This window comes from Xenopus laevis, chromosome 4L, assembly GCF_017654675.1.
Source record: "Xenopus laevis strain J_2021 chromosome 4L, Xenopus_laevis_v10.1, whole genome shotgun sequence".
Classification (NCBI taxonomy): Eukaryota; Metazoa; Chordata; class Amphibia; order Anura; family Pipidae; genus Xenopus; species Xenopus laevis.
The window spans coordinates 29919695-29940074 of NC_054377.1; positions in this window are offsets into that span (position 1 = coordinate 29919695).

The window sequence follows — 20380 nt, forward strand, 5'->3', positions numbered from 1 at the left end:
CTTAAAGCCCCCCTCAAAGCCGCCCCCATAATTTATTGGCCTCTTTATGCCTGACAAACGTTTCAGCTGATCTGGATAATTTGAAAGCCTCAAAAGCACGTCAACACCATCACTTCTGTCGAACCACAAAGGTTTTGCTTTGTAACGACTTTTCTTGCTTACAAGGGGAATATACTATCATGTATATTTATTAAGCAGCATTTTAAAGACATTGCATTTTTCTTCTGTGTTTAACCATGTAAAAGGCCCTTCCCAGTCAATATGTTGCAGAGATGACCTTATGCTAGCAAAGTTTGCATGGCTAAAGTTTAGTGTTTTAGTTGGTTAGAGTTTAGTTAGTCAGTTAGAGTTGTTTCTGCAACTTAATCTCAAAGGAGACCATGTTATAATTACTATTCCCTAAATGTTTAGACACGCAAATGGTAGAGTTCGGTATTATTAGTTATAACAAAAGAGAGTAATTTCTAGAAGGTTCTTGAACTGGCTGAAATAAAAAGTTGTCATTAAGTATATTAACAAACCCATAAGCTTTTTCCAACTTTGCAACCCCATTACCCCAGTCAATGTATGAATAACTGAAGTCATGCATAATAATAACTTAACCTATTTGTGAAGCGGTGTCCATTTGTAATAGTAGTTGGGCCTCAATCTAGTCGCTTATTTAGGGTGGTTTAAAGCATATACCAATGAAAACTTTCTTTGTATCTTTTTGCCCAGTCAAAATCTCAACCCAAAGGGATTCCACATCCTCCCCAATGCCATCCATGGTTATTTCTTTAGAGCATGGCTTAAATTCAGGCTTTACATAAAGACAAACACCTCCTCCCTTTTTAATCTTTCTGTCCCTCCTTAAAAGGGTGCAGCCATTTGAATTGACAGCCCACTTACAGGTTTCATCCCACTAGGTCTCAGTGATACCAATAATATGATCTAAAAGTTTTAGTCCATGCAATTAATTCTAGCTTTTCCATTTTACCTAAAAAAAAACAATGCATTTGCCAGCATTCAGCAGAGGTTACTACTTTTCCCTCTGATATTTACATTATTTAATGGAGAATTAGATTTAGAGTTAGTCTTTTTTTATTATAACAGAGGGATTTCCCTAGCTGATAAACTGCATACTCCCCTCTCTTTTCCCCATGACCCCTTACTAATCCCACTACCCAGTCTACCCTAGCTTCCCCACAATACTCTGGCTCACCTACAATGGTCTTAGTATATTAAGGCATATGTTCCAAATAATTGAAAACAAATATCCAGAAACCCCCAGGTACCAAGCATTCCAGATTATAATACCCAGACTTGCTATAAAAGTAACTGTTGCCATCTTAGTTATCGTATATAGGCTACAATTATGACTTCCACCCACAAGATGGCACTAGCCTGCTGGCTGTATTGTTTTTTTCCCCCCAAACAATTTATTCTTTTGTTTCAGAGTTCTGTTTGAGTCTTATTTATAGCATCACACAACTCAGCCAGCGCTTGATTATTTATGGCACTAGAGGCACATCTACCGCAACTACAATCACAATGGGAAACATTCTTGGCATATAAAATGGCCTACACTTTACTGATAAAAGCTCAACCATCTCAGAACAATAACTGGGTTTATTTCACCCACTAAATAGTGTTACAATTGCATATGATTGGTCTTTAAATAAAAAACTGATCACTTGTTACTAGGTGAAATTACATTTTCAACTGCCCAAAATCTAACTTCTCCTTTTTTCTTATATACCATCAGAACTGCTCAATATTGTTATTCCTTGAGTTCCTCTATTTACTGTAAACTTTTCCAGAGTTTCAAACTGTCTCGTTTAATAATATTATGGTGAAGCAAGCACTTCTGATTAATGATTTTTAAACTTATGAGAGTACTTTATTATGATGGATAGAAGAAATGTGTAACAATGTGTGTATAATAAATGGGTATATACATTGAACATACAGATTAAATACAAAGGGCGCAAACAATGATTAAAGGGGTTGTTCACCTTTAACTTTTAGGATGAAGTAAAGAGTGATATTCTGAGATAATTTGCAATTAATTTTCTTATTTTTATATTTGTGTTTTTTTAGTTATTTAGCTTTTTATTCAGCATTTTCCATTGTGCAATTTCAGCAATCTGGCAGCTAGGGTAACAATAACCCTAGAAACCATACATTGATTTGAATAAGAGACCTCAATATAAATAGGAGAGGCCTGACTAAAAAGATGAGTAATAAAAAGTAGCCATAGCAATAAATTTGTAGGCTTACAGAGCATTTGTTTTTTAGATGGGGTCCATTTAAAAACTGGAAAGATTCAGAAGAAGAAGGAAAATAACATACCGGTATAAAAAAAGGAAATCGAAAAGGCCAATTGAAAAGCTGCTTAGAATTAGGCATTCAATAACATACTGAGAATTAACTCAATGGTGAATCAGCCCTTTAAAGGAAACCAAGTCTACTTTGTCAGCCTTGTGCAAAGAATGGGTCAAAAAAAATCAGACAGCCTTGTGCAAAGAATGGGTCACTCTCTAGTGCAGAGTGGGCAACTGTGCTCTCTTCACTGGAGGAGATGAATTTCAAGTTTTAAAATCTGTTTGCCTTTTTGCTGCCCCTGGGAACTTCAAGACCCAAACGTTTGTTTTAAAAATGTGACTCTTCTAGTGCAGAAAGTACAAATGTGTGCTCTGTACTAGTGATGCAGCTCTACTCTCCCCTGTCAGAGCACAAAAAAGGTAAGCGAAAGGGGTGTGGCATAGGGAAGGCTGCCTCGGGTTACCCGGGGTGGAGAATTGCCCCTGTCTTTCATTTGTTTTTGGAGGCCTATAATTATAGAAATGTTTATGCATTCATCTACGAAAAAGGAAAGAAGCCCTATGTAGCGAGTCTGGGACATGTGAACAGCATTGGATTGGAGGGTCCGAGGCCCACCGGAGCTTCCGCCACAGGGCACACCCTCCAGGACCCCTGCCCCAACTGCCAACCCCCTCCAGGCCCCCCAGCCACAACCCCTCCTGAATAGAGACATAAGGGATGGGGTAGAGTTATGGCCATTATGGGATTTGTAGTTGTGGGAGAATAGTAGGAAAAGGAAAGGGAATGTATTTAAAGTCGCAAAGAGCAGAACAATTCACACCAATACGGATAAAAATCCACATCTCGGAATGTAATATTGTTCCTTAAACTGTTATTGCATTGCAAATTTTAATTGTGCACTGCGAATTTTAATTGCGCACTCTTAAGTAATGCTTGAAAGTGTTGTAATCTTTTGGAGCAAACATAAACTTTTTCAGTAAGAAGTTTTATTACATTTACTGCGCATTGGCGCAAACTAGAAAATTTGCAAACGGCCTTCCACTGTCGGAAATGGTCGCTAAACAGTTTCCGGGTTCGCAAAAGCTTTATTAAATTTGCACAAAGCAAAATTTGTTGGCGCAAAGGCATAACTTTTCACATTGCAAATAGTTTTTCCGTTACCGGCTCTTATTACATTTCCCTAATAGGCTTTAAACAGAAGAGAAAGGAAGTGGTGATCCTCTTACCATGATGAAAAGCAGGGGACAAGGTATTACCCCTCCATCTCGCCTTGTGGCCTGGTGGGCCTGCCCTACTGGGTAGCCAAGAAGGAAGGGAGGAGAATAATGTTAAGGTGGAGCTGATGATGAATAGCCACTTTCTTGTTCTACTTGATATTGGCTTCATTGGACGGAGGCTTAGTGATTGAACAGTCTGGTCGAATCCACTCTATTTTGTCGTGGCAATATTACTTGTAAATGTGGAAAAGAAAATGAAAAATAAACAACAAAAAAATTTAATTTCACAATGTAATATTGTTCATTAATCCATAAACTGACAAGTGATTGGGCTTCTCCAGTGGCACAGATTGCCTACCAATGAGTTTTTCCCATTCATTTGAATCCAGAAAGCTATATTTCCCAAAGTCAACAAAATGACCTATGTACCATTACTCTAAAAGGTAGAATCTATATTACTACCATCTTGTAACTCTCGTATAGATTCTATGCCATTGTAAGTCTTAAAAACTCCTGATTTCCAGTTAAAATGTCTGTGGTTTTCAATTTTGAAAGAATATAATACTCCTTGGTCTAACAGCCTTTGCTGCCTTCTGCTACGTTGTTTCAAAAGGCAGAACTAGATTGCAGAATATTGCAAATACTGTTTACAGAGTCATGTGACAGAAATGACATCAGAACTCACCATTTATAACTGATGACATCAGAACTCAACAGTTTATTGTATAGATATGGAATCTGTTGTCCGGAAACCCGTTATCCAGAAAGCTCTAAATTACAGGAAGGTTGCCTCCCATTGACTCCATTATTATCACATTTTTAAAAAATCATTTATTTTTCTATGTAGTAATGAAAAAGTACCTTGTACTAAGATATAATAAATCCTTATTTAAAGCAAAATAAACCTGTTGGGTTTAATTAATGTTTAAATTATTTTTTTAAAGTATGGCGATCCAAATTATGGAAAGATTCCTTATGCAGAAAACCCCAGGTCCCAATCATTCAGGATAACATGTTCCATACCTGTATTGGATTATTGAGGTCTCTATCTCCTCAGACTCATTAAGCCAGCTCTAGGAAAGCAGACAGGTAGCTGCAGGGCACAACTAGATGCTTCAGTCCCACAGGCTTCCAGCCCATGCATAACAATTTAAATGTTTATTTATTTGTTGTTAAAGAAGCTATATGTATACTTGCAAATCAGGATCATTTATTAGAGAAGCAGTGAAAGCAAAACAAACATAGAGATGAAAGAGGCAGTAAATAAACTTGTATAAATATTGAATAAAATAGTGATGGTTATTTTTTTACTTTAGTAAATGTTTTAGTTTTTTAGTAAATGTTTGCACAGTGTACCATATTCCAAGCACAAGTCTTCTCAGAATAAGCCCTATGATGCTTATATTCTTCTTTCTCTAAAAGGAGTTTTGACCTGAGTATGACTCATATGTTTCCATAACCTTCACCCAAATAAACTCACAAACAACAGTTTGGGTAAAAAGGCTGCAGCTTTATTTATTCACATGTACACTACATTATTACATGATTACATTCATGTAATACACATCATCCTAACCTAAACTTTATATTTATATAACATTTTGACTAACATGGCGAACATAAGTGCAAAAACATTGCTGCTTACAAAAACCTAGTCTCAAGACTAATAATATTGCTCTTAAGCCTAACTCCAAGGCTATATACCCGGGTAATTGTTTTTAAGCGTTTTAAAGTAATTTTTATTATGTCATATTTACAGATTCACTGTCCACGTTATGGATTTGGAAATGCACAGTTATGTTTCGTGCTGTGATTAATATGAAACTTGTCTACACATTATGGGACTTTGTAAATTGTCTGTATAACTTCTTTCGAATGGGGTCAGGCTGAATAATTACCTAACAGCAATAACCTGCATCCGATTACTACTAATGATGGGTGTGGTTTAAACTATATAGGGTTGTGTGGTGCCTTTTTGTATTACACTTGACAAAGAGCCTAGCTCGAAACATGTTGTGTCGAATAAAGCACTGATTTTGCAGCAACCCACTGCGTTGGACTGAAATTCATCACTTTCTTGTTCTAAGTAATATTGCCACCCTGATCCTACCCACCATGTTTTTATACTCAATCATAAATGCCAGGGTAATGGCCCTAAATCCAATACTGTAATTATATGTACTACTTTGTATATAGATATGTATAGGTAGTAATCTAGCAACTATATATTGAATTAATTGGATGACTATTCACTTTTATTAATCAAGTTGTGTAAACCGGTGGATTTCTAAAACTGTGTATAAAGCTGTGTATTTTCTCTTATGCCACCTGATCATGTGATTTTCTGTGGTCATTTTATTATAATACACAAAAGCCATGAATATCTTGTAAATTATATCCTTATAAACATTGAGTTCTGATGTCATCAGTTATAAATGGTGAGTTCTGATGTCATTTCTGTCACACGACTCACTGAAACTTGTGTATTATAATAAAGTACCCCCTCTTGTAAAATATAAGAAAATTATATTTTACCGAGGAGTTTCATGACCATATAAAAGCACAAGGCCGAAAGGCCGAGTGCTTTTATACAGGTCATGGAACTCCGAGGTAACTTATAATATAATATAAATGGTGCTAAGTGATGTCATCAGTTATAATCGGCACTTAGTGATATCCTTATAAACAGTGCTAAGTGATGTCATCAGTTATAATTGGCGCTTAGTGATGTCATTTCTGTCACATGACTCATTGAAACTTGCGTATTATGATAAATAAAGTACTCCCTGTTCCCTTTGACGCATTTAGGTCAAAGGGAAAAATGTAGGTGCCAAGTGAATTCCTATTGTAAAAAATGTCATAAAAAGTGTTTTTTTCTCATTGAAAGATTGCTGTTTACTTAAATAAAAATTTCAAGTAACTGCTGATTTTTATGCTGTAATTTAAATATGATTAAGATGAAAATGTATACACTTCTTTTTCATATGGTGATGACTCTTTTTTGATACCATTGAGAGATCTATGTTTATCTCATATTGTTATAAAATAGCACAATTACACACTTTTCCTGCAGTGTGAGCTTTCTTCTGATTCCATCTAGAACAATCTCAGCCAGGGAGCTGTGATTTCTAAATCAGATCTGACCATTTTATGAAGTTTATGAAGTTCCCCCTAAAGAGGAAGCTGACCAGGGCCCCCCACTGACATGGACTTCACTGGTGCATGGGGCATGTTAATAGGCAAGCACAGCAGAGCGGATGGGGATTTTCAGAGGCAGATTTAAGAATGGGCACAGTAAATGGTGACTGCACAAACATCCCAAGTGCAGAGGGTTACAAATTCCTATAGTTTTCTTCCTTCTTTGAACATTACCCCCTTTATGAGCGAGCAAGCCAGCCAGCTGAACTCAGTGTGCAGATGCATTATGTGCAGGCACTGTTAACCAATCAGCACAGATGCAGGCATTAGTATTGCAAGAAAACTTTATTGCCCCATCATTGCAGTTGCATCAGTTTAGTAATTGAGCCCTGGGGAGTGTATTCAGAATCCAAGGATTTCTCCCTGCTTGGTAAATGGTCAAGTGTAATATTCTGGAATAACTTGTAAATGTGTTTAGAGACTAAATGCCTTCAATGGGTCTCATCCTGGTAGAAGGATGTGTATTGGGACCATTTACATGCATCTGGGGGGTGGGAGGGCAGGGCTGTATAGCTGAGAGGAAATGTCCTTTAAACCTTTTTTATAATCCTTCCTGCCCCCCCCCTCCTGCTCATGTAAGGTGTCTGAATACACATCAATTCATTAGCACATCTGCAGTTTCACTGACACTTGTCCATTCTCCCTCCTAGTCTCATTTAGTGCATATTATAGCTTTATTCCTTTCTCTACTCTTTTCTGCTGTTTTTTCTGTCCTTTTAGGGCTCATGTAAAAACATAAATGCAATGTGCAAAGTGCAAAAAAATACTTTTTTGAATGTGGTCCAATGTGAAAAAAGTTCATGGAAACAAGAAAGCCCTGGAATTAACATCTGCCACAAGGAGGTGTTACTTCCAGGGCTCCCTTTGGATATTGCGCCTACTCACAAAAATGACTTGCACCCAACAGTGTTACATAGTTAAGTTAGGTTGAAAAAAGACCAAAGTCAATCAAGTTCAACCCCTCTAAACAAGAGTACACATATATACACACATTCATATACACTTAAAAAACTATGTATACCAATATCTACATTAATTGTAAATTTTAGTGTCACAATAGTCTTTAGTATTATTCTTGTTCAAGAAATCATCCAAGCCACTCTTGGCATTAATAGAATCTAGGGAGGCACAAAACCCTATTATTTGAGATTCAGACAAATCCCAAATCCTTCTTTTTGGATCAGGGCGAACCCTGAAATCCAAACCCAGAAATTGCTGGTGAAAAATTTCAAGGTGGAAAGGTCCTCTGCTATTTGTCTATAATGCCCCCTAATATACTTGTAAAGTATAATTATGTCTCCTCGCAAGCATCTTTCCCGAGAAAACAACCCTAACCTTCACAGTCTGCCCTCATACTTTAAGTCTTCCATCCCTCCAACCAGTTTAGTTGCAAGTCTCTACACTCTCTCCAGCTCATTTATATCCTAAGGACCAGAGCTGAAGGTAGAGAAGGAGGCAAATGGCCTACTGTTTAGAAAAACATTCTTGTTTGTTTGATTAAATATTAGATGCTGTAGTCCAAAAAAATCTGGTGGGCTGAAGACCGGACACCCCAGTTTTGCAAGCACATATCCTAAAAATGGATCTGATTTGGCATAGGTTTGTAACCTGCCACAGGACACTCAGAGCTAGACATGGACTGGCAATCTGTGGATTTTGGCAAATGCCAGAGGGACTGCTGTAAGATACCATAGACAGTCACTATTTAGTCAGCTGGCAGGGGGTCATTTGGACTTCTGTGTACATTAAAGGCCAGGGCCTGTTTTGAATACCAGCCCAGACCTGGTAGACAGTCATTATATATTGGGTCTGTGGGGGCTGTTTGGACCTCTGTATACTTGAAATGCCAGGGCCTATTTGCTCCTTGCAACTTGACAGTAACAATGGCAACCAATTAATTTATTGATTTCATTGTTCTAGCTGTAACTAATATCCAATCCGTGATATTTTGCTATGTGTTAAGATGGCATAGTCTGTCTGCAGCTTTTATAGACCCATGTATGGGGCCCTCGGACTGCTTCTCTGGTTGATATCTGTCTGAAAATTGATCAGATATCAATCCAACACGTTTAAAAATCCATGTACCACTGTATTCCTGTCACCGAGATCCAATTGTTGGGCCCTAGGTACCACGTTCGGATCAGCCTCATGATGGGCATAACGGGGGAAGAGATCCACTTTGGCAACCTCACCAAAAAGTCCAGCATTGATAAATGAGCCCCACCCAGTGTTTGTAATCATATTGAAACTGCATGTGAGCTGGGTAATCTGTCTCAATATACACCCTACACTCCTGTCAACAAATGATCCTTGCTGCTTTCCTGTGCCTGTCCTATCAATGGCAAGCGTTATACTACTTGTGTCAGCCATATAAATAGTTTGGTTTTAGGAAAAATATTACCGTATTACACAATAGTGTGTATGTATTTATATACATATAGTGTATATATATATATATATGGTTTATTATATATAGTGTGTATATATATGGTATATATACCATTTGTATGCTGGCCCATAGATGTGAAATTAAAGCCATTCATGTTCCCAATTACAAATAAAAACAACCAAAAACCTGTCAAATCAGAGCCACCTAAAATGACACTGTAGAACTGGTGCCAATGTTGGGTGTTAAGTTAATAAGAAAACTATGGCCCAGTGTAAACATGATCAATAAGAGTGAGAAGAGAGGGGTTGTACCATGTAAGACAGAGATTAAACAGAAGGAGTTTTGGAGTATATGTGATACCTTTATTGGATCAGTTAGACAGCCCTGTAGTTTTTTTTAGCATGACTTATCTAGGACAAAAGAGAAAACTAATAAAATATTTAGACTGATCTCTTAAGGCAGAGAATGATTAAAAATAGGCATAATATTTCTTTGGATATGTCCAAGTGTGTGCTATAACTTCCCCCCACATTATGGGAAACAATTACTAAAGGGCAAAGTAGGCTTTGCTAGCGAAAATTCTCCAAAACGACAATTGGCAGGGACATCCCCAATTTACTAAAAGGCATAGAGGCCAATTCGCTTGCTAAAGAACTCAGCACTAGAGAAGTTTAGTGCCCTTTTGCCAGGTGAATTTTCGCTCAGACGACCGATCAAAGTGCAAACTTTCCAATACCTTTTCGCCAGAGTCTGTTTTGCCAGGTTATACCTGGTTTATTTATAAGATGATGCTACATCCTCAACGATCTTATGTCTGTGACATCATATCCTGTATGCCAAAAAGTCATAAAAAAAGACAAAACGCTGGTGTTTTTTCATATTTTAATATGGGATTATGTTTAAAAGTTGTAACTGTTAAATATATATATATTTTTTAATCATTTGAAACTCATGCCACATTTGTTTTAAGGGGGGCTCATGTCTAGGACAATAGAGGATCTATTTTGTCTTTATTTTGGCCACTTGAAGCAATTTCACCAACACAGCCATACATATGACCTATATGTACCCGCCATATTTAGATTAACATAAGCAAGTTAACGAAGTTTTGCTAAGAAGAAAATTATGCTAGCGAAAATTCTCTTAGAAATGTATGCGCTGATGAATTTTTGATGGCGAGAGGAAACTTCTCATTTTGATGAATACTCATAATTTCTGTGAATGAACGTCTGACAAAGTTGCGCAAAATATGGCAAAGCCTTCCAAGGCATAAATTTAGGCTTTAGTAAATCTGTCCCATATCTCCTTGTTAACCCATTACTCATACATTCCATAAATCCCAGGGCCGTGGAATATTCTTACAACATATTTATTGGTGTTGGAACGTAGATGACAACTGCGGACATGGAAAAACATACTGCAAACACTATTTTTCTGTGTTAACACTGTGCTAATCAGTTTCTACCCTCTGACTCCAATAATAATAGTTTCTGTATGTGGGGTGTGTGAAAATGTGTTCCCCTTAAAAAAAAACTCCCATGCTCATGTACTCAGTGGCTGATTTATAAAGGATCAAGGAAGAGGGTTGGCTAAATTAAGGTTCATATTCACTGACCTGGTCTTTATTACAATTTTTGCATCATGCTCTATTTTTCGCAATCACATTTGTTTAAAAAAAAATTAAAAGCTCACGGCCTAAAACCTGGTGAGTTCCTTATTATCTGAAAAAAATAAAAGTGAATCGATGTTAAAAAACTATGACTGCCTTTTTAAAATTGTTATACCCATTCTCTTACTGGATTCTTAATAAATCATCCCTAAATGCTGTTTCCAATATAGCAGTGTACCCATGGCAAATTAACAATGTATGCCCATGTTCATCCAAGACATCTATATAATGGAAGTCCATATCTTGAAATGCGGAATAGATGTTGCCAACTTTCAGCCATACTTTCCTGATGCACCCAAATGCACCTAAACATGGGAGCACATATCCGTGGGTATAATGATAGATATGTATACATGCCATCAGATTATGCAGTATAGCAGTTTTTTTTTTCTTTACAATGTCGGCGTATTTGGGGTTAGTCTGGTCCTTGCTACCAACCTCTCATTTGTTTCTGTGGCTGGAAGAGGTCTGCACATATAAAGACCCCCTGTGTTCTTGCTAATTTTCTCTATTCAGGAAGACCCCATAATGCTGATTTGCTCAGCAGGAAGCCATTAGGAGTGCATACAAGAACTAAAAACCCATCCCATTCAATTAGGATGCATTTAAACAGCTGGGTGATGTGTGTGGGACAGGGGTGGGATTGCTTCCTCTTTGTTTAATTTAACCCTATTGTTGCTTTCATTAGCTCTCATTTCTTCACATACGAAGGTCTGTCTAACTTAGTTCACAATTCATCTTTGTTTTGCTCTATTCCAATATACAAAGGGAATCCTGTATTTTACTCCTAATCAATGGCAGGTGTCAGGTACTGGCCTCCCTTACACCCGTGCACTATACCATGCTATTATTAGTAGGCATAACTTTAGTAGGCATTGGCACTAGAAGCAGGGAATTTTGTGCACAACAGCTTTCATAGAACACACAAAATTGGGTGCATTAAAGGGGCAGATACATAATTTTATCTTTCATTAATGGGAAAGTGGGGCGATGTACAGATATATATTTCCATATTAATACATCCATAAAAGTTATATTATTATATACTGCTTACCCTGGGTGCGGTAAGTACATACAAAATGTGAACATTTTTTCATGTGGTTTGGTGCACTATATAGATTCCCAATAAATAACTTAAGGGTATGGCAAAGCAGATCTCCTGTATGTGGCACTCAATCTGTCATAAACCTTTTTAGATCAGATCAGATGTATCAAGTCGGGTAGTTTACTCCCACTTCCTGATATTTGATCAATTCCCATAAGTGCAATTATCAACTTCTGGCATAAAGTTACGGAATAATAAAAAAAGGCATGTGATAATTAGGGGGTTATTTATTAAAGTTAAAATGCTAAAAACCCTTAAAAAGTTTAAAGTTTTTTTTACTATAAAATCCAAATTAAAAAACAGTGAATTTTTCAAGATTTATTACAACACAAGGCTGCAAAAAGTCAGAATCAGAAAACACTCCATCCTGTAGAAGTCAATGGCAGAGGCCCTATTTGCAATATGAAGTACTCAGGGGCAGATTTATTAAGGGTCGCATTTTTCAAAACCGTCAGATTTGACTAGGTAATTATCCGAACTCGATTTGAGTTTTCCAAAAAATTCAAATTCAATTTTCGTGATTTATCTTACTCTGGCCCTTTAAGAATTCAAATTCGAATAGTTGCCACCTAAAACCTGCCATTCATGTATAAGTCAATGGAAGAGGTCCAGTGACAAATTTGGAGATGTTTGTAGCCTTCTTGACATTCAAGTTTTTTTTTCCGGAGAAAGAACTCAAATCGAGTTTGGTTGAATTCGAATCGAATTCAATTAGAGTTTTCAGGTCAGAAAAATTTGTCCGAGTTTTACATATTCGATTTTTTTTAATAAATAACCCCCCACTTGAATTTCGAGTCAAATTCAATATGAGTTAAAAAAAAAAGTCGTATGAATTCAAAATTCGACCCTTGATAAATCTGCCTCCCCACACTTTCCGTTTCTTATTAGGCTTGTCGCACAAGTTTGCCACAGAGCCAGACCAAGCAAGTCGTGAACCCTAGACAACCCTGCCATCCACCTTGACCCCCCCCCAGCAAAATGTTATTCATTACAATGAGAAATGTTTGTCAGCAATTCATATATATATATATATATAGTGTCATGTATTAGATGGCACACCGCTTCCAAATTACACCCGGTTGCACGGTTTAAACATTAATATATGTCCATAGAAAGAAACTAGCAACTACAGGGTATTCTTGAAAAATCAAAAAAGTGTATTAAAGAAAAGCATGTACAGCCATCGAATTGAAAAATCCGATAGTCAAAGTTTTTTTTTTGTTTGATCGATCGTAGAAATAATTCAAATCGAACGGTTCGGACGATTTAATTGATCGAACGATTTTCAAAAAAAAAAACTTTGACTTCTAAAAACTTAGCCAAATAGGCTATAGGTTCTAGTAGGTCCCCATAGGCTAACATAGCAATTCAGCAGGTTTAAGGTGACGAAGTGTCGAATTCAAAGTTTTTTAAAGAGACAGTACTTAGATTTTCGAATGGTCGAATAATACTTTTTTTCAATTCGAATTGAATTTTGGCCTAATCAATGGTTGAAGTACCCAAAAATTACTTCGAAATTCGAAGTTTTGTGTGAACAAAACATGCACAAATAAGAATAAAAAAAAATCACATTTTGCAATGTAATAATTTTCATTTCATATTGCATTGTGAATTTTAATTACATGTAGCACACTTGCTTGGAGGTGGCATAATCGTTTGGAGTAAAATAGAAAGTTTTTTAGTAAGAAGTTTATTACATACACAACTGCTGCAAGCTATAAAATTCACAATCATTCTCAAAGCTGTCAGCCCACGAGCTCATGAGGCAACTTCGGAAAACAAAGTGCTCCAAGTGCCAGAGGAAGGCAATTTGGGGAGATTAGTCGCCCCAAAGAAGAGGAGATTTGTAGCCGTGACTAATCTCCCCGGATCTGACAGTGTGTCTCTGCCATAAAAAAACAGGAGTAATTAGAGTCAACCAAACAAAAACAAATATTTTTGCTTGTTATTTTTTAGTAAAGTGCTTTGAACAACAAATGTTTAAGATTTATGTTGTACCTTTTAATCAATAATTGCAACATGTGTTCATATAAGTAAGTCCTTCTTTAGAGTCGACATAAGTAAAGCTGAGCAAAGTTCATGAGCATACATGTGGCAATATCTGGCAAATAAGTATGCCAGTTCAGAATTGTGTTTGAACTAAACTTTTAGGAATTATGATCCAAAAAAGGTGATGTGCTCATATAGGGAAGACTGCATACTGAGTGGACACAGAGAGTGGACACAGAGTAAAGGTGGCCATACACAGGGAGATCCGCTCGTTGTCGCCAAATGAGCGGATCTCTCCCCGATATGCCCACATTGAAGTGGGCAATATTGGGCTGATTCGATCGATGGCCCTAGGGCCCAACGATCAGATCAGAATGGAGGCCAAAAATTTTTTCTGGGAGTTTCACAAATTTATCGGCGAAATGGGACAGATTCATCCATCACTAATTCTGACTACAAATGGTAACACCATTATATTATATGGCACATACATTGAATTGCAACACTTTGCCAGGTGAAAATTCGCTCACACAACGCTAATTCACTAAAATGCGAAGTTACGTCCAAGGCGCTGAACGCTGGTGAATTTTACTATCGTTTCTTCAGCAATCATAGTGACAATGCAGTAGCATTCAATTCTGCCTGGCGCAACTTCGTTAGAGGTATTCGCTCAGGCTAATTTGCATACGGCGGGAAATTCTAAAGTTGAATGGACGCATATGTTGCAGCAAATACATTACATTACACCACTCCAGGAAACCTTAATAAAGAAAATAATACCTTACACATGAGCCCACTGTATAGTTGATATTCCATATGTTAAAAAATGTATGGGGGAATACGGTTACCCCAAAAAACATTTAAGGACTTTTGCAGGCTATCACTCTGAAAAAAGGAAAATATGCCAGCTTTTTTGGGACTTAGAAACTTTTTTCCACCAAAAATATGATGTAAGTAACAGAAGATTGAGGAAGATCTATGCACTCCAGTGCACTTCACGTGGGCTGAGCTGCCGAAGGAAAGTCTGGAGAAAGAGGTAACGTTCAGTAAAATCTGCATCTTAGTGAACTTGCAGAGTAACGTCCATTCACCAGAGTGAAAATTCGCCTGGTGATAGAGTGTGAATGACTGCTAGCATCTGTCTCTTTCACTAGCGAAGTTACGCCTCTGCCTGTTAGTAAATCGGCAAAGTACCTGAAATTGGTAACGCTGGCGACGATTCGTTAGTCACTTCGCCCTTTAGTAAACCTGCCCCATTTTTCAGGAATTGGAAACAGAAGTGAAGAAAATGTAAACAGCAGACAAACACTGCTTTCAAAAGCAAATATATTAACCAATAGTTTTAACACCAGTGTAATGTATATTGGAAAAATATTTTTCCTACATTAGGCAAAGGACCCTTTTAACTGCTTTATGCCTAATACTGTGCCTGCTCTTTATAAAGAGGCTAACTGTCCAAAGAATCCGAGAGTACAGGCTACAAGGGAAAAGTGGCATTTTAGGTCCCTGGGGGTGCGGTTACAGGATAGGTAACAACACTCATGTTTAGTTACCAACTCACATGGGGTGCTTCTCCAATGAGGCAAGTTGAGGCTGTCGCCTCAGGTGGCAGTGCCCCACTAGGTTCCAGGGGGCAGCAAAAATGCTGCTCCTGGTACTTTAAGAGCGCATTTCCAGGGGGGGGGGCAGAGGCCGGCAGAGGGGCCAGGATCGCCCCTGCAACTCACAGCCACATTATAAATAACTTCTGACATGTTGTATTGTGCATAGAGTAGTGTTATGTATGTATTATATGCTTACAAGATTTTGGCAGTATTGTCAGTAGTGTATATTATCCCTATACTAAGCTTTTGTATGGTAAAAAGAAACTCTTTGTGCATTTAATACATATTATATGCAGGGATTCCATGTTTATTTGCACACATTAGCAGGCACGTTAGCCCAGGAAACAAAGAAATGAAGCAACCAATGTGTTAATTGGTTTGAAATAGGGTGACAAGCCTTCCCAACTGCCTTTCCACAGAACCTGCTGAATGTTTGTGAAGAGGAGATTCCCTCCCGACAAAAAAAAAAGTGTCAGGATTTTACACAGAAGTTCACGATCCTGTGATTCAAAAGTGTTTGAGTGTGTCCAGGTGCAAACACAGTTGGCATTTATGTGCTGGCGAGTATCCAAGACTCCAGATGGTATGTTAGTTGCTAGCTGTGACACAACCTCATGAAATAAACCTACTTAGGGGGTTCTGGCTACCAACATGGAGTGCTGTTTAATAAGCCAATGAGCACGGCAAATTTCCTGGACATGATCTCCAAAGAGAGTTACCATAGTCTTGTGTGCACTGTGCGTCTGTGCTGATTTGCATTGTAACTATGGTTAATTGAAATGCACAAGATATAAGTAAAAAAAAAAAATTAAAACAATGTTAAGATACAATGCAACAAATTTAAATAATATAAAATGTAAACACACAGGCACATAAAAGCTGCAAATGACACTGTATTGTACCAAACAGATACCCCTTGAGCCAGTAGGGAATTGTAATCTAAACAAAAATCAGTCTTTGTGATTTACCAAATAGATTAAACAAGCTCCTGTGTGATCCTGCCATTGGACAGAGAGTTGAACAATTAGATCAATCAAGGTCTGGATTTATAAATCGGGCGTCTCTAGGCCAGCACTACCCATCGCCCCCTCCTCTGTCCCCTTACTTTGTACTCACCCGCATGCGCTAGTCCTGTCTAGATGGCTCCAGAGCACTGGGGATTGGCACGCAGGAGATTTGAAGCGCTAGCAAATATGTCTCCAGTGCTCGGAACCCATTCAGATGCGTGACGCCCCTGAAATTCTGCCGCCCTAGGCCTGTGGCCTTCCCACAAATCTGGGCCTGTTATCAAATACAAGTGGCTGAACCAAGCAAAGATCCACTAACCACAATTTTATCTTTACATGCGATGAAAGATGTATGAAGTGGTTTTAAGGGTTGGGGCTCAGTGCATGCCTAATGTTTTTTATACAGCAAACCATTTCAGCTATCACTTCATACAAAAATATTATTAGTACATTGAGTGTGCTAGTCTGTAGATTCTGGCAAATGCCAGAACGGCTGCTGTAAGATGCCATTGATGGACATTATTTATTGGGCCTGTTATTATGCCAGGGCCTATTTTAAATCTCAGCCCAGACATGCACTACATGTTGCTGGTTTGGAAAGTGCGTATATGCCTTTTTGCATATTGTACTATAGGACAATCACCCTTCTAAAGCCTGTAGAATAAAGAGCATTTGTAAATATGACAGATACTTTATAACAATTGAAACATCAACTAACCAGAAGCCCATTGGCCCAGTGTACCCCCTTTTGTCACATCCCTGCAGTGTCAGCCAAAAGGTAGATAGTTGCTTAGGGTGATAGACAAGAGTCAGCTGCTGCACTGTGACTTCCTAACCTTCATTTTTCCACCATATTCAATCAATATTGTCACCTGCCTTATAGAATTTCTTTCATGAATTTTAGGAGTTTATGTGGTGGGTGCTATTATTAACTTGTACCACCAGTAGAACCAGAGTGGTGATCATTTGACTTCCTTATTGCATTATAACAGCAGTGATGTCTAATAGAGAAGCTATTCCCATATAGTGGTGTCTAATGTAGAATAATTACCGTGGCTGTGTATCTAACACCATTTAGTGTAATCTGCTGGCAAATCCTACCTGGTTTGGCAAAACCTGTGTTTTAATCCATGTAATCCCTGTGTGCATTAATGAGATTCTCTCATCACATAATAGGCTGTCTATATAATCCCATCATTCTGTACACAAAGAAAAGCTGTGCTATCTTTTGTTGCATTATTATTCTAGATATCTAGATATCAATCATTTATAAAGTATTTATCAGTGGTGTAACTAGAACCCCACAGGCCCTAATACAAAATTACACCTGCAGCCATAGGAAAAATAATACTATGGCACACTAAGGCAGGGGTCCCAAACCTTTCTTACATGTGAGCCATATTTAAATAGAAAAGGTTGGGAGCAACATAAGCATGAAGGAAGTTCTTAGGGGCGTGCTCAATGAGGGATGTGATTGATAATTTGGTAGCCCCTATGTGAACTGGCAGTCTATAGGTGGATCTGTTTGACAGTACACATGGTCATTATGCCTCCAAAACTTGCCTCCAAGTCAGAAATACAAAATGAGAACCTGATTTGAGGCCACTGGGAGCAACATCAAATACCTTGGTGAGCAACATGTTGCTTGCGAGCCACTGGTTAGGGATAACTGCTCTAAGGTGTCCCTTGGGTGCCCCCATAGTAATTATACTATTGATTTATATTGTAGAGTCAGTGATTTTCTGTGCCTCGGGTACAATTTTTTAAAACATTTCTACTCCTCCTTAACAGATTTCACAATTGGTGAATGCAAGTACAACTTCTTTCAGTTTAAGTGAAATTATCTTGCATGAATCTTGTGAGGCTATTGCTCCAAATACTAAATATAAAACACTATCTTTATGGTGGAGAGTCTATATTTTTACCCCCTCAGAATAAAGATGAGTCATAAAAATTCAGTCCCACCTGAATAAAAAGTAGGGATGCACCGAATCCACTATTTGGGATTTGGCCAAATCCTCGAATCCTTTGTGAAAGATTCGGCCGAATACCAAACTGAATCCTAATTTGCATATCATGATTTGCATATGCATATGGGAAAGGAAAAAGTGGGAAAGCCTTTTTTTACTTCCTTGTAAAAGTAACATAGTAACAAATTAAGTTAGGTTGAAAAAAGACACACGTCCATCAAGTTCAACCTTTTTACTTTTTTTAACCTGCCTATCTGCGAGTCGATCCAGAGGAAGGCAAAAAACCCCATCTGAAGCCTCACCAATTACCCTCAGAGTGGGAAAAATTCCTTCCTGTCTCCAAAATGGCAATCGGACTAGTCCCTGGATCAACTTGTACTATGAGCTATCTTTCATAACCCTGTATTCCCTCACTTGCTAAAAAGCCATCCAACAACTTCTTAAAGCTATCTAATGTATCAGCCAGTACAACTGGTTCAGGGAAACATCTTCCGAATATTTAGTAACAGGATTTGGTTGGACCAGGCACAAGGATTGGCTGAATCCAAATCCTGCTAAAAAATGGCCGAATCCTGCCCGAATCCCGAACCGAATACTGGATTCGGTGCATCCCTAATAAAAAATCATTTTCGCTTTTTTAGAAAAAAAAGAATAAAAAATATTCATATCGAGGTGTGTTCTTTGGTGCCATTGCTAACTAATATGATCCAATGGCTCTGCCAGGTTTCTTTCTAGACAGCAGTAATTCTTACAGAGCCACAACCAGTGAGTTTGAGTTAACTTTTAGTATGATGTAGAGAGTGATATTCTGATACAATTTGCAATTGGTTTTCATTTTTTTATAATTTGTGGTTTTTGAGTTATTTAGTATTTATGTATTTATTCAGGAGCACTCCAGATTGCAAATTCAGCAATCTGGTTGCTAGGTACAAATTACCATAGCACCTATGTATTGATTGGAATAAGAGACTGGAATATGAATAGGATAGACCCTGAATAGAAAGATGAGTAATAAAAAGTAGCAATAACAATATCGGTGATCCTCATTTGAAAGCAGGAAATATCCATAAGAAGAAGGCAAATAAAAAAATATAAAAATATATTATGAAGACCATTTGAAAAGTTGCTTAGAACTGGCCATTCTATAACATACTAAAAGTTAAATATATAAATATATATAAAAATAAGGTCAATTCCCAACAACAGTCAATCACCTGCTGAGAAAATTGGCTGCCATAGACAATTACTATATATCAGTATGTTCACTATGGGTATTTTAACTAAAAATTGCCTTCCAATGTGACTTAAATGCAGTTTAATGTGAAAGATGTCTGCTGCTAGCTTGAAAGGTGACCATGCACATCATTTCACCTTGTTTATAGTAGAAGGTGCTCCCACTCCTCTCCAAATTGTTTGGTAGCATGAAAGGGAAAGTAAAACTTAGACATACACTTCATGTAGTTATTATCCTCTCTTTTACTGAAATAGTATTGTACAAGGTACAAGGACAAATGCTTATTTGGATGCCAAATTAAGTATACTATGATACTATTTATAAAGGTACTTGATCCTACACATGTTCTCCGCAGCTTGTGATGGGGGGCATTGTACCAGTGCAGAATGAATTGTGGGCAGTTTCATGCATGGACAGTGGCTAACTAGTACTGCAAGCAGAAATTTCAAGGTCTGTCCTAGCAGTTTCAGTCCATGGATGCAACTGATGTGCAAGAAGGGAATTGGTTGTTACTGCTGTTGTGGACACTACTTAGCAGCCACCAACAATGACACATGAATTCTGGGAAAATATAATCCAATGCGGTATGAAAAATATTGTGAATTGTGTCTAAAAGTGCACATGCATTGTAATACTCATTCAGTGTATATTTTGCTTTATATATATATATATATATATATATATATATGAGTGA